Raw genomic sequence first — 17,500 nt, 5'->3', positions numbered from 1 at the left:
AAATCTGAACTCAGGAAATTGAATAATTAAACGTATATACAAGAACACCACTTACAGCGTTATCATCAGAATCATCATCATAAAGTTCATTACTGTTTTATTACTATCAAATAACAATAGATAATTATAGATTATGATTCTCCATTTAGACTGATCCGATCATGTGTATTTTAATTGAATAAAAATTATCTCCTACTCGTCTATATTGCTGACTATTTTCTACATTTTATAACATTCTTTCGTTTGCAGTAACATAACTATTACTATAGTTACGATTGTATCTATAGTAACAACATCATTATTGTGCGAAAAAGTATCTAATGCATACTGCCTTCATAAGCAAAAAGAAGCAAGAAAACAATTAAAGAAAAGAGGTTAAAAAATGACAAAAAAGACAAACAAACACACTCAAAGCCATCCCTTACAACAAAAAAATATAATAATAAATAAATCAAAGAATCAATAAAGAGATAGATAAATAGATAGTTAAAGAGATAGATAAGTAGACAGATAGACACAGATAGATAAAAAAAGATAAACAGACAGATAGATAGAAAAATAGATACATAGACAGCTAGATAGATAGATAAATAGATAACCAGTAACAGATATATAACAACACATAGACAGACAGATAGATAAATAACCAAATAAACATAGACAAATAGATAGATAGATAAATCAATAAATAACCACGAAATATATAAACAGAAAAAATCCCCCACAGAATCACACTAAACCAAGCCACCCAAACCATACCCTTCCTACTACTACACAAGCTCACATAGCACTATCTACACTAAAGGCCTCCGCATCGCACTATCTTGCCTCTCCTCCCTATCTCCCTCGAACAGATCCTTCCTGAAGATAAGACCCCAAGACCTGCTTTCTCAGACCCAAGGTCAGTGAAGTGCGACGTGACGTGAAAGGGAAAATAAAGGTGAGGTTTTGGGATCGCGTCAATTTGCTATTTCTGTTGTTGGGGATTTTAGTGTTATTGTTCTCGGCGTTGTTGTTGTTGTTATTGTTGTTGTTGTTGTTGTTGTTGTTGTTGTTATTATTATTATTATTATTATTATTATTATTATTATTATTATTATTATTATTATTATTATTATTATTATTATTATTATTATTATTATTATCATTACTATCATTTTCATTATTATTGTTATTATCATAATTGTTATTATTGTTATTGTTATTATTTTTGTTATTATTATTAGCATTATTACTATTATCATTATCATTATTATGATTGCTATCATTGCCATTATCATTACCATCATTACTATTATTGTTAATGTTATTATTATTATTGTTATTATTATTATTATTATTATCATTATTATTATTATTATTATTATTATTATTATTATTATTATTATTATTATTATTATTACTATCATCATCATATTTTTTATTATTATTATTGTTATCATTTTTATTATTATTATCATTATTATTGTTATCATTTTAATTATTATTATCATTATTAATAATAATAATAATAATAATAATAATAATAATAATAATAATAATAATAATAATAATAATAATATTATTATTATTATTATTATTATTATTATTATTATTATTATTGCTATTTTCATTATTATTATTATTAACGTTATTGTTATTACTACTATTGTTATTATTGCTTTTATTATCATTATCATCATCATGAACTTATTAAGATCCCACAAACAACAAACGAAACGCTTTAAAAAAAAAATTCTCCCAGCAAGCCCCGAGAAAACAAAAGCGCAACGATCCGCGCCCGGATAAGGGATCGGATCCCGCGTTCGATTCCCTCATAAACATTCCGGGCCGATAACAGCAGCAGCCTCAGCCTCCGCCTCCAGTAGCAGATCACTTCTTCATCAGCAACAGGAAGTTTCAATGACCCGATACAAGACAGGACCAACCCTTGACTTTACCAGACTAACGCCCGCTGATCCGTAACGCTCAAAATAACCCGGGGTCGCTAGGGATTTCCCACCCTACGCGCTGCGAAAGGTTAGCATTCTCTTAACCCTCCTCCCCCCCCTCGCCGAATAGTAATATGACTAATGATAGAGAATCGGCTCCTCTCCTGCCCCCTCCCCCCTCCCCTCTTGGCCTTACCCTAGTAGCCTACACCTACCCTCCTTCTATCCCTTCTTCCCTCCTCCCTCCTTCCTCTTCCTTCCCTCCTGTTCCCTCCCATTCCTTCAGTTTCCCTTTCTCTTCCCTCCTACTCACTACCACTTCTGTTCCCTCCCCACCCTCCATTCCATCCCTCTCTCCCTCCCTACTCCTTCCACCCTTCCATTTCATCTTCCCTTCTCCTCTCCTCCCTACGCTCCACACCCCTTTCCCACCCTCCCTATTCCCCCCCTCTCCCCTCCTTCCCTTCCCCCACACCCCCTCCCTTTCCCACAGCCCCTCCCTTTCCCCCTCTCCCCACTCTCCACACATTTCCTCCCTCCCTCCCTCCTCTCCCTCCCTCTCCCCTCCCTCCCTACCTATCCTCCCCTCCCCCCCCCCTTTTTCACAATCCCACCAACTCTTATCTGCCACCTGTAATGGAAAGCCGCTGTAGTTTGCTTCTTTAATGAAAGTCTAATTAAAAAAGGGACTGACAATTTCCCGGTCCCTATATTGGGAGACCGAGTTCCCGGTTTCTACATCCTTCTCACCCCAGCCCCCCCCTCCCCCTTCCCCCGTCTTCCTTAACCCTATCCCCCCCCCCCCCACACACACAGCTTCACCTCCCCAGAATCCCGGCTAATCCAGTCTGCTTCTTCGCTATCCTGTCCCTGTGTGATTGGGGACTTATTCTATAATATTCCTTCTTCTTTTGATTTTTTTTTATTTCTCACATTCTCTGCACTCACTCACTTCCTCCTCATCTTCTTGTTTTTTCCACTATTTCTTTCTGTTTTCTACTATTCCTCCAATCACTTTCTCCCCCTTTCTCTTCCCCCACTTCCCTCTCTCCCTTCTTTCCTACCCTTCCTCTTTCTCCTCCTCTCCCTATTTCCCCTATCTCCTTCTCCACCCTCTCCTTCCTTCCTCCCTTTCTCCATCCTCTCTTCCTCTCCTCTCCACATTTCCCCTCCTTTCTTCCCAATCTCCTCTATCCCCTTCTCCTCCCTCTCCTTCTCCCCCCCCCCCTTCTCCATCCTCTCTTCCTCTCCTCCCCTTCTTCTTTCTCCTCCCTCTCTTCCTCTCCTCCCCTTCCTTTTTCTCCACCTTCTCTTCCTCTCCTCCCCCCCTCTTTCTCCACCCTCTCCTTCTCCCTCCCCTTTCTCCTTCTCTTCCTGTCGTACCCCATTCCCCATCTCCCCCTCTCCCCCTCACCACTACTCCACCACTCCCCCACTCCCTCTCTCCCCCTCACCATCACTCCCCCACTCCCTCTCTCTCCTTCTCCCCCTCACCACCACTCTCCCACTCCCCCTCTCCCCCTCACCACCACTCCCCCACACCCCCTCCCCCCCTTCCTGGCGATGAGGGAAGTGATAAGGGTTACTAATAGTTCCAGAGACTTGTAAACTGCATTCTGGCATCGTGTGTAAGTAGGACTCGATAGTACTAATGGAAACGCAATGGAAAAAAATAACGAAAAAGGAAGAAAGTAGATAAGAATGTAAATAATGGAAATTAGGATGTAGATGGATGTATGATTAATGGGAATTAAGATGTAGATAAATGTACAGAGAATGAAGAGAAATGAGAACGCAGAAATAGTAGTATTAATGATAAGAGATGAGTGGATAATGATAATGAGAGAAATAATTTCTCAAAAAAAGTAAAATGGAAGAAATATGAAGGGAAATTGTATGCTAAGTCGGAACACTAAAAATAGATATATGGAGATTTATTTTCCTAAATCAGTAAAAATTAAAAGACAGAATAAAATTGAAGGTATTTATCGAAAAATAAAATACTGACAAACGTAAAATTTTATATGAATAGGACAGAGATGAGAAAAAAAATAAAGACACAAGATTTAATATTAACAAGGAACAAATAAATAAATGAATAATAATAATAATGATAATAATAATAATAATAATAATAATAATAATAATAATAATAATGATAATAATAATAATAATAATAACAGTAATAATAATAATAATAATAATAATAATAATAATAATAATAATAATAATAATAATAATAATAATAATAATAATAATAATAATAATAATAATAATAGATAAATGAAAATAGTAATGCTATATTTCAAATACAAAGATTTTATTTTCAAACTCAGATAGAAAAATAGTGAATATAAATAGCGTAAAAACGAATTCAAATGGACATTTATTATTACTGATTGCAAATGACTTGTGATATTTGTCTTTTAAATATGAAAATAGAAACATAGATTATTATCTTTCCCTCAGCTCATTTAACAAACTACAAGAACGATTCATTATCATAACAATATATATCTAATTGATTGACGAACGTACAAGAATTTTTTTTTTGAGATTTTTTTTGATTTTTTTTTTTATTTTTAGAGAGAAGTCAATATGAAAAATGTCGATGTGTGCTAATGATGGCGACTAAGTACTTAGAAAATGCATATTTATTAACCTAATGCATTGTCGATACGTATGTCCTTTGCATGTGTTTGCTGCAGGAATAGATTTTTACTTATCCATTTTTTTTTTCATAATGATTTTTTTAATTACTTTTGATGAATTGCGGAAGATTTGTTAGCTCTATATACATATAATTCTAGTTCTTGTAGCAGAGCACACACACGCACGCACAAGCGCGCGCGCGCACACACACACACACACACACACACACACACACACACACACACACACACACACACACACACACACACACACACACACACACACACACACACACACACACACACACACACACACACACACACACACACATACACACACACACAGAGTAAATGTACCTCTCCCTAAACACTGAACTCTTCACATATTATACATGTATATCCATGTCTGTTGATTTTTACCTATACATATAACATATATCTCCATTCATATTCTTTTTTCCCTATATATCCTATACATATATCTTTCCCACTCCATCCATCCCTTAAAAAAAGAGAGAGAAAGATATATATATATATATACATACATATATATATATATATATACATATATATATATATATATATATGTATATATATACAAATATATACATATATATATATATATATATATATATATATACATATATATACATATATATATATTTATATATATATATATATGTATATATATATATATATATATGTATATATATATATGTATATATATATTTAAATAAATATATATTTATATATATAAATATATTCATATATATATATATATATATATATATAAAGAGAGAGAGAGAGAGAGAGAGAGAGCGAGAGAGCGATTCGTGAGATAAAAAAAAACAGTTGATATAAAACTCCCTAATTAATTTATCGCGATAGATATTTAACTGACAAAGATAAAGCACGCGGTATATCTTCCATCCTATTCTAAATGAAATTAATGTGCAAGAACATCGCATATTTTTATCTGATAAGTATACCCGAAAATACATTCGTAAATTCTATCCAATTGAACTTTTTTTAATGAACATCGAAAACGTGTATTAATTGGTCATAAAGAAAAGAAACAAAGGATTATTCTTATCAAAGTGTTCATGACATGACAAAAAAAAAGACTGAACAAACATGAAATTATTTTGAAAATCGCCTATGATTTTTCTGTGAGTGTTGGTGTTTTATCTTTTATACGGGTGTATATCTATTGAGAGGAAGAAGATATATATATATATATATATATATATATATATATATATATATATATATATATATATATATATATATATATATATATATGTGTGTGTGTGTGTGTAATTTTATTTTTTTTCTTCCATTTCTTTATTTTCTAAATCATTATCCTTGGTAGATTGAATAAAAAATATCGTACTATCGTTTATAGTAACAGTACAAAACCACAATCATAATAGTAATGAGTATACCGATGATAGTATAAATTATTATGAGAGTGATGGTACGAATAAAAGTACTTGTGATAATGATAAAGATTCAGGTAATGTTGTCCTCTAACAATAATAAAAAACATTAATGGTATGAGTTTACTACCATTATAATGATTCAAGATGATGATGAGGATAACCATGAGAGTGAATAATGATGATAACGAGTAATAGTAATGAAAATGATAAAAGTAATAATGACATGATAATAACAATGATAATTATGATAATGATAATAGCAATGATGATTATGATAATGATAATAGCAATGATAATTATGATAATGATAATAGCAATGATAATCATGATAATGACAATAACAATGATAATAGAAATGATAAGAATAAAAATAATAACAAATGAATTCACAATAACTCCAATGATTTTAATGATCATAAAGCTAATAAATACAAAGAAAATTAGTGTAAAATCCTTGTGAATGACGCGATTCCAGACACTGAGAAAATGATTCCGTTCTTGTGAATCAGCCATTACCAAGTGATCAAGCGAACCGGAGAGACGTTTGTAATAAAGGAGGAAGAGAGGAGGAAGAGAGGAATGAAGGGAGGGGAGGGGAGGGGAGGGGAGGGTGGGAAAGAGGAATGAAGGGAGAAGAGGGGAGGGGAGGGGAAGGGAGGGTGGGAAAGAGGAATGAGGGGAGAAGAGGGGAGGGGAGGGGAGGGGGAGGGAAGGGAGGGGAGGGGAGGGGAGGGGAGGAAGGAGAAGAAGGGGAGAGAAATTGGGGAAAGGGGAAGGGGTGAGGGGAAACGGAGAGGGGAGAGGATTTAGGGAGAGGATAGGAGGGGAAGGGCTGTGAGAGAGGAAGAGGAGGAATAAAAAAAAAGAAAGAAAGAAAGGGGGAGAGGACAAGAGTAAGGGAGAAGGGATGAGTAGGAAAGTACAGGAGAAAGACCGGGTTAGGAAAAACAAACGAAAAGGGGACAGGAGAGATAGAATAATGAAAGAAGTAGGGAAAAGAGATAGAATGAGTGAAATCAGTGTAGGAGGAGAAGAAAAACGAGATGAAAAAACAAGGAGACAAATAAACCAGTAAGAAAAACGAGAAATAGAAAATATGAAAAGAGAATCCGTAGGAAGCGAGGATAGGACGACGAAGAGGTGGGGTAGGAGGGAGTAGGAGTAGGAGAGGAGTAGGAGTAGGAGAGGAGGAGGTACAGTACCCTATCATATGTGAATCAAGAATCAAACCGCCATTACAAACGTTTCCCAATGAAGATTACTGATTTACCGCCGATTACCAACGTTTTGCCTCCGACGTCACTGCTTCAGTTGGCCAGAGAGAGGACGTCCTCGATGCGACGTCGGGGTGGGTTTAATGGGAGAGAGAATGAGGGGGGATGAGGGAAGGGAGAGCGAGGGAGAGGGGTTAGGGGGAAGGAGGGAGGGAAGGAGGGAGAGAGGGAGGGAGGGGGAGGGAGAGAGGGAGAGAGAAGGAGAGAGGGAGGGGGAGCGAGGGAGAGAGGGAGGGGGAGAGGGAAAGGGGTAGAGGGAGGGGGAGAGGGAGAGGGAGAGGGAGAGGGAGAGGGAGAGAGAGAGAGAGAGAGAGAGAGAGAGAGAGAGAGAGAGAGAGAGAGAGAGAGAGAGAGAGAGAGAGAGAGAGAGAGAGAGAGAGAGAGAGAGAGGCACGTAGAAAAAAAATATAGAGAAAGAGATAGAGAAATATAGATAGATAGATACAGAGAGAGAGAGAGAAGGAAAGAAAAACTCTTTCAAGGGCAAAGAGAGCGATAAAGCGAAACAAAGAACAATAGCTACGTTGCTTACCAAACCAAAGTATACAAATATCACTAAATAAAACAAATGAGAAAAAGTCTCGCAAATATTCTCACCTCTTCCTTGTTATCCACCATTTATCCAAATACTTTGGTTTATATTTTTGTTTAAAGAGGAGATACCCTTGCTAATATATATGCATGCGTGTGTGTGTGTGTGTGTGTGTGTGTGTGTGTGTGTGTGTGTGTGTGTGTGTGTGTGTGTGTGTGTGTACATACATACATATATACACACACATACACACACACACACACACACACACACACACACACACACACACACACACACACACACACACACACACACACACACACACACACACACACACACACATATATATATATATATATATATATATATATATATATATATATATATATATATATAGATGACTATGTTTATATATTACTAAGAACGGTTATGAAAACGGAAGTAATAAAAACGATGATGTTGATAGCAGTAACATGATTTGATAATAATGCTAGAGCTAATGATTAGAATAATGGAATCACTAAAATTACAACTACTATCACCATACAAATAATATCGATGATCATCTATGATAATACTAATAATTATAAGAATAACAATATAATACAATGATGATAATAATAATATTGATATTCATAATGATAATAATTTTATTAACAATAATAATAATAACAATGATAATGTTAATATTCATAATGATAATGATAATGATAGTAATAATAATAACATATCTTTATTATTATCATTATTACTCTTATTATATCATTCTTATTCTTATCATCATCATTATCATCATCTCCATCATCATCATTGATGATGAGGATAATAATAATGATAATGATAATAATGAAAATGATAATGATGATGATAATAATCAGGATAATTATGATATCATACACAACGGCAGTAATAACTATGATGATAAAAATAATTTATGATAATAATGACACTGATGATAATGATGAGCATAAAATGATAGCAATAATAGATGATGATAATAATGATAATATTGATAATAACAATGATGATAGTAATAGTAATAACAAAAATAATGATAATGGTAATAACATAATAATGAACTACTAGTAATGATAATAATAAAATAGTAATCACAGTAATAATAACAAATTATAATGATGATTAAAAAAAATCATGATCATGAAATATCGAAAGCAAAAAGAGTAATAAGTAAAGTAAAGATAAAAATGAAAGCAGTAATAATAATGATACAAATGATGATTATGATGAGGTTAATGAACATGATGATGTTGATAATAATAATAATGATAGTAATGATAGTAATGATGATGATAATAATAATAATAATAATAATAATAATAATAATAGTAATAATGTATAATAATAATGATAATAATAATAATAATAAAGCATAATGGTAATGATGATTATCAATATTACTATTTTTGTTATTCCTATTATAAATTATTATTATTATCAATATTACTATTATAAATTATAATTATTATCATTATTGCTATTATTATTATTATTATTATCATTACTATTATTTCTATTATTTTATTATTATTTTCATCATCATTATCATCATCACTATTATTATTATTATCATCATTATTACCATCATTGTTGTTACAGTATTATTATTTTTATTTCAATTGCTGTTATCATCATTATTATTATTAGCATCACTATCATTATTGTCATTATCATTAATATCATTATGTTCATCATTACCCTCATTGTTATTATTATTGCTATTATCATTACCTTCCTCATTATCATTATTACTTCCTCTTTCTCGACAATTGTTATAATTATTTTTTTTTCGCTATCCTCAATCTTACCATAATGTTAGTTATCATTAATAAAATTAATATCACTTTTGCTATTAATAGTATCGACATAATATTTTTTGCCGATTCCATCACTATTATCACACTTGTTATTAGCATTATCTTATTTTCATTAATAATTAGATGCGTAAAAGTTCTCTTACCGAACAGCCATACACATTAGTGTTAATAAAACCAAACGCGGCTTTGTTTATGTTCAATCATAAATCTTGAATAAACCTGATGAATAACACCAGATTAGCGTTCATAATCTCCGCCACATTTTTTTTTCTTAAAGGGATTTCTCATCCATATCTTTACTATTTTCTTTACATTTGCTTCGATTTCTCTTGCTATTCTAACGGCAATAAAGTCTACACAGTGATTCCTATCCTTAAAATCTAGTCTATAAATCTATTCAGTCAACCTCTTTAATATTGTTTTGATTATGTTGACGGTGGTAATAATTTACAACAATGATAAGGATTATAATAGCAATACTGATAGTGGTTATAAGAGTAGTAGCAATAATAACGATGACAATAATAATGATAATCATCATAGCAATAATAACAGTAATATTAATAATAGAAAGAACAATAATATATACAACAAGAACAGTAGTAATAATAATGATGATAATAATAATGATAGTAATAATAACGATAGTAATGATAATAATAATAATAATAATAATAATAATAATAATAATAATAATAATAATAATAATAATAATAATAATAATAATAATAATAATAATAATAATAATAGTAATAATAACAATAATAATAATAATAATAATAATAATAATAATAATAATAATAATAATAATAATAATAATAATAATAATAATAATGATAACAACAACAACAATAACAATTGTAATAACAATAACAACAATAATAATAATGATGATAATAATAACAACAACAATAACAATTGTAATAATAATAATAATAATAATAATAATAACGATAATAAGAATAACAATAACAATAATGATAATGATTGTGTAAGTAATAACAGCTATGATCATGATATTGATACAAAAAAGATATGATAATAAAAAGTAACAGGAGCCACTGCAATAATAGCAATTATTGTGATAAAGAAAAATAAGAAATATTAATCATATCAGTAATGATAATAATAGTAATAACAACATTAACGATAATGATAATAGTAATGATATTAATGATAATGACAATGACTATAATCATAATAATAATATAATAATAATAGTAATAATAATAAAAAAGAACAATAACATCAGTAATGAAAATAATAATGATGATAACAATAATGGCAATAAAAATAAAAACAACAAAAATCATAGTAAAATAAAGATAAATAAAACAAATCTATGAATAAAAGCAAGATCAATAATCTGAACGATGATGAAAATATTAGTAATAATAATAATAATAATAATAAAATATATATGATAACAATAATAATAATAAGATCTTTAATAATAATGAAAAGGATGATAATGATAATGATAACAAAAATATTATCGTTAATAAAAGAAAAATAGTAATATTGATAAGTATTATTATAATAATGATGATGAAATAATATTAAAGGAAATATATATATAAAACTAATAGTATTGTCATTGATATTGATAATACTAATGATAATGATAATACTAATGATAATAAAAATAACAATAACAACAATAAAAAATAACAATAGCAATTATAATACAAACATATAATAATAATGATAATGCAAACACAAGTATCGAAAATAATGAAATTGATAGGACTAAAGATAATCAAGAAAATATAATATCATTATCCTTTTGATTTCTATTATAATCATAAACAATTTCAAGACTGTCATTATCATTTCTTTTATATTTATCGTTATTACTATTACTGTTGTCATTACCAAATACGATGACATTTATCCCAATTTCCCTTGTTATAAGTATTGCTACCATCATTTTCATTGATTTTGTTGCCATTATAATTCCAATATCATTGTTCTAGTTGATTGTAATGAAACGATAATGATAACCATTATTATCACTATCACTATTATTATCATCAATATACTCATTATTATTATTATTATCATAATGAATATTATTATCCTTATTATCCTTATCCTTGTTTCTATTATTTTTATTATTATTATTATTATTATCATTATTATTATTATTATTCATTATTATTATCATTATTATTATTACAATTATCATTATTATCATTATCGTTTTGCCATCCTTATTACTATCATTATCATAGTAATAGTAGCACTAGTATCATTAGAATAATCATTTTTCTTTTTGTTATTGTTTGTGTTAATAGTTTCATTTCAGTTAATGTTATCATTGTCAGTATTATTATTGTTACCATTATTGTTGTCATTATTGTTACCCATGTCATTATTATTATTATTATTATGACATTTATTATCATCACAATTATTATTATCATTCTAGTTATTATTATTATTATAATTTGACAATGGTAATAATAATGATTATTATTATCATTACTATAATCATTTTATTATGATTATGCCTATGATGCTATCATCATTATTATAATTACTGATGATATTAGTATGACAATTGTTAAAACTATGATAATTATTGTTATTATCTTACTTTTCAATCGCACTATCATTATTATAAAAAAATCTACAGCTATCCTTCGCTGTAATAATAACGTTACTGATTTTAAAAAGTTATTAATATGATACCCATTAACATAATGGTTATTATTCATCAGCATCCTTGGTATTTGCAATAATGGTATTTTGAGTAATTTTGTTAAGTGTATTATCATTGGTTTCATTTTTATATTCCTATGATCTGTATGAATATATGCCAAATATGTAATTACCATAATTATCAGTAATATCCATATCGTTAATTATCATTATTTGTAATGGTTGAATCTGCGCACAATTTCTACATATTTCTCGTTCGCGTCTTTTGTTCCTGAGATCAATGTTTCGTTTTAATGAGGAAAATGCTGAAAGTGATACAGTAATTATATCAGTATTATAGTTTCATTGTTATTATCATTTTAATCTTGTTATTACTGTTATGATCATTATTATTTTCATTATCAGTAGTGTCATTATCACTATTATTACTATAATCTTTATTACTTTAATTAGTGTCAAGATAATTACTATTGTTATAGTCACCATTTTTATCATTTCCATTATTATCATTATCATTACTCTTATTAATGTTAGTACAATAATTAACAATATTTATGTTGTAGTTATCATTAGCAACATTAGTATAACTATAATTAGTATCGCGATCATTTTCAATATCATCATCATTTTTTTTGTTATTATTATCAATACCTTTATCATCAATATTATCGTTATTATTTTATTACTAATATTAGTATTATCATAATCATTATCATTATCATTATTGTTATTATTATTATTGTTATTATTATTATTGTTATTATTATCATTATTATTCTTATTCTTATTATTATTATTATTATTATTATTATTATTATTGTTATTATTATTATTATAAATATTAATATTGTTATTATTATCGTTATCAATACTGTTATATATTTTTGGAGGTGGTAAAAATTATACCATTTTATTTATTTTCACATTACTATTATCACTATTACAATGATAATCATTGCACTTATCATTCCAATTAAATCAACATTTATTTTGATATTTTGATATATGTATATATTTTTCTTTCTGCTTTTGTTATTCATGCTATCTTTGATGTCATATACATATTTACAAATATTATTTACATTGTGATTGCAGTGATGATTATTATGTATATCATTAATGTTATTATATAAACTAATGTTACTTTTACTATCATCATCACTACCATAATTATTACCATTATCACCATTACCATTAACATCATTATCATTTATCCTTACTAATTTCATTCTTCGCATTAATAGTATAACTGTTATGATAATCTATAATTACTATTGTTATTTTTGTTATTAAACAAGCATTACTATTATTCTTTTCACTACTATTATCGTTATCATTGTTAATTCCATTACTATTATTATTTGTATGAATATTATTATTATCATCATTATTATGATTGTTGTTATTATCATTATTACTATTCTTCCTCATTATTATTATTATTATAATTATTATTATTATAATTATTATAATTACTATTATTATTATTATTATTATTATTATTATTATTATTATTATTATCATTATTATTGTTATTATCATTATTACTGATAATATTATAATTTTTATTGTTATAATTAATATTATCATTACTATCGTTATCATTATTATTTTTATTATCGTTACCATTTTTACATAATCATTGTTATCCTTGTTACTATTTTTTCCATTATCATTGTTATTATCATATTTATTTCTATTGATATTATTTTCATTATTATGATTATCTTTTGCTTCGTTAAAATCACGATCATGATCATCATTCTAATACTAATGAAACAAAATACATTTGTAATTTTTATTATTAATGATCATTATGATTTCAATAACATTATTCTTATTATTATCATTGTCATTATTATTATCATTATCATTATTATTACTATTATTATTATCTTTATTATTATCATTATTATTATCATTATTATTATTATAACTGTTATTCCTATTACTATTATCATTACTATTACTATTACTATTATCATCGATATCATGATAATAATAGTAATAATGATAACAATTATTATTGTCATTGTTGCTGCTTTTATTATCATTATTGTCATTATCAATCATTATCATTACTATCACTATTATGTTATTATCATTATCATTATTATCACTAACATCATTTTATTATGAATATCATTATCATTTTCATTATTATTTTTATATTACTATTATCACTATTATCATTATTACAACTATTGTTGCATCAATTCATTATCATTATTACTTTTAAAAGTATTATTCATATCATTATCATCATCATTAACATTGTTTGTATTATCATTATGATTATCATAATGATTTATATCATTATTATTGTTGCTATCATTGTTGTTTTTATTATTGTCACTATCATTTTATCAGTATTGTTATCATTATTATTATTATTATTATTATTATTATTATTATTATTATTATTATTATTATTATCATTATTATTATAATTATCATCATCATCATTATTATTATGATTATCATTATTGCTATCATTATTATCAGTATCTATATAATCTTTATTAGCATTATTATTATCGTAATTATCGTTGCTATTATTATAATTATTATCATATCATCATCATCATCCCCATTATTATTATTATTAGTCCTATCATCATTATCATCATTGCTGTTATTATTATCATTATTACTATTACTATTATTAGTAGTATTATGATTTATTATTATGATGATCATAACAATTATGAAAATAACAGTGGTAATAAGGATATCGATAACAATAATGATAATTGAAATGATACTAATAATGCAAATAATCGTAATAATAATAATAATAATAATAATAATAATAATAATAATAATAATAATAATAATAGTAATAATAATAATAACAATAATAATGACAATAATAGTAATAATAATAATTGTAATAATAATGATAATGATAATAATAATAACAAAAATAACAGTGGTAATGCTGATCGAAATAGTAAAATAATAAAAAATAAATGATAATAATAATAATAATAACAATAATAATAATTAAAATGATATTAATAATAATGATAATTAAAATGATAATAATAATAGTAATAACGATAATAACAATAATAATAATGATAGCAATAATTCTACTACTAATAATAACAATAATCAAGAAATGATAATAGTAATAATAACAATATCTATACCAATATCAATTACAATAATGATGACAATAATAAGATGATAATAGTAATGATAATAATAATAGAAATAATAATAATAATAATAATAATAATAATAATAATAATAATAATAATAATGATAATAACAATACGAATAATGGTAATAGTTTTAATATTAGAAATAATGCTAATAATAAAAAGAACATGCATTGTCATTTTCATTATCATTCATCATAATATTAATACTATTGTTATCAGCAGTATTAATACCCAAAATTTTATCACTTTTTATTTTTGTTATCATTATCGTTTTTCTTTTCATTCTCATGTTTATGATTATTCTCGTAAGCGAAATATTGTATCATCAGTAACATAATTACCATTATGATCAGTATCATTTCTATTATTGCTATTACAATAATTTTCATCATTGTCATTCTATCATTATTATCGTTATCATTGTTATCATAATATTATTGTTATTACTATTATCAGTACCATTATTATCATCATTGTTATTATTATCATTATTACCATTATCATTATTATTATAATTATTGTTATTGTTGTTATTAGTATCGTTATTACTATTATCATAATCATTATTATAGTAATCATGATAATAAAACACTGATAACAAAATATTCATAGATATAATAATAATAAAGATAATGATAATGATAATGATAATCATAAGAAATCGTAGAGATAATGATAATAATTATAATAATACTATTAATAACAATAATCATGACAATAAAGATAATTATATTATTAGTGAAAATGATAACATTCATGATATTGATAATAATTATTAAGAATTATAATGAGAAAAAATCAAAATCAAAAGTATTTGCAGTTTTATTAAAAATAATGAGATTTGTAATATTGGTATTGGTAATGATAGTAATGATGATAAAAAGAATACCAACAATACTGATATTACTACTGCTACTAAAAATAAAGTTAATAGCAATAACGATGTTAATAAAAATAATGATGATGATAATAAATGATAAATGATAATAAAAATAATTATATCGACAATAATAACAATGATTATGATAATAATGTTAGGGCTAATGATAATAATACCAATAATAATAATGATGATGATGACAATAATAATAATGATAATGATAATAATAATAATAATAATAATGATAATAATAATAATTATAATAAGAAGAAAATATCAACATAATATTATCAAGAACGATACTAATAATGATGATAATGAAAATAATGATCATTATAATAGTAAAGAAAATAATGAAGGAAAAACAATAAAAATGATGATAATACTAGGAATGTAATAATAATGATAACAATGGTGGAATAATAATGAAAATTATAATAATAATAGCAATAATTAGAAAAAATGAAAACAATAAAATAATAATGAAACTGGTACCAGTAAAAGCAATAATTATAACAATAAGGATTATGACAATGATAATAGAGACAATATTCATAAGGATAATGATAATAATGAAAGTTATGATGATAATAGAAATAATCATAATAATAGTAATAATGACAATAATGATGATGATGATGATAATAATAATAATAATAATAATAATAATAATAATAATAATAATAATAATAATAATAATAATAATAATAATAATAATAATAATAATGAACATGTAAAACAAATAATAACGATGATACCATAATGGTAGAAACAATAATGATAATAATGAAATGTTAATGATAATAATGATAATAATAATAATAATAATAATAATAATAATAATAATAATAATAATAATAATAATAATAATAATAATAATAATAATAATAATAATAATAATGATGATGATGATGATAGTAATAATAATAATAATAATAATAATAATAATAATAATAATAATAATAATAATAATAATTACAATAATTATAATAATAATAATAATAATAATAAGTAATAGTAGTAGTAGTGGTCGTAGAAATAATGTTGATAGTAATAATGATAATAATAATAATGATAATGATAGTATTAATGATAACAGTTTTAATAACACTTAATGAAAA

General features: G+C 26.4%; 1 protein-coding gene across 1 annotated transcript in view; it reads right to left on the bottom strand.

Moving 5' to 3' along the window:
• Positions 1–17,500, bottom strand: part of pb (homeobox proposcipedia) — a 246,451-nt gene that overhangs the window by 209,808 nt on the left and 19,143 nt on the right. The window lies entirely within an intron of this gene.

The sequence above is a fragment of the Penaeus vannamei genome, chromosome 35, assembly GCF_042767895.1.
Source record: "Penaeus vannamei isolate JL-2024 chromosome 35, ASM4276789v1, whole genome shotgun sequence".
Taxonomy (NCBI): domain Eukaryota; kingdom Metazoa; phylum Arthropoda; class Malacostraca; order Decapoda; family Penaeidae; genus Penaeus; species Penaeus vannamei.
The sequence above is the reverse complement of the archived record's forward strand: the minus strand, read 5'-3'. Positions and strand labels throughout refer to the sequence as shown.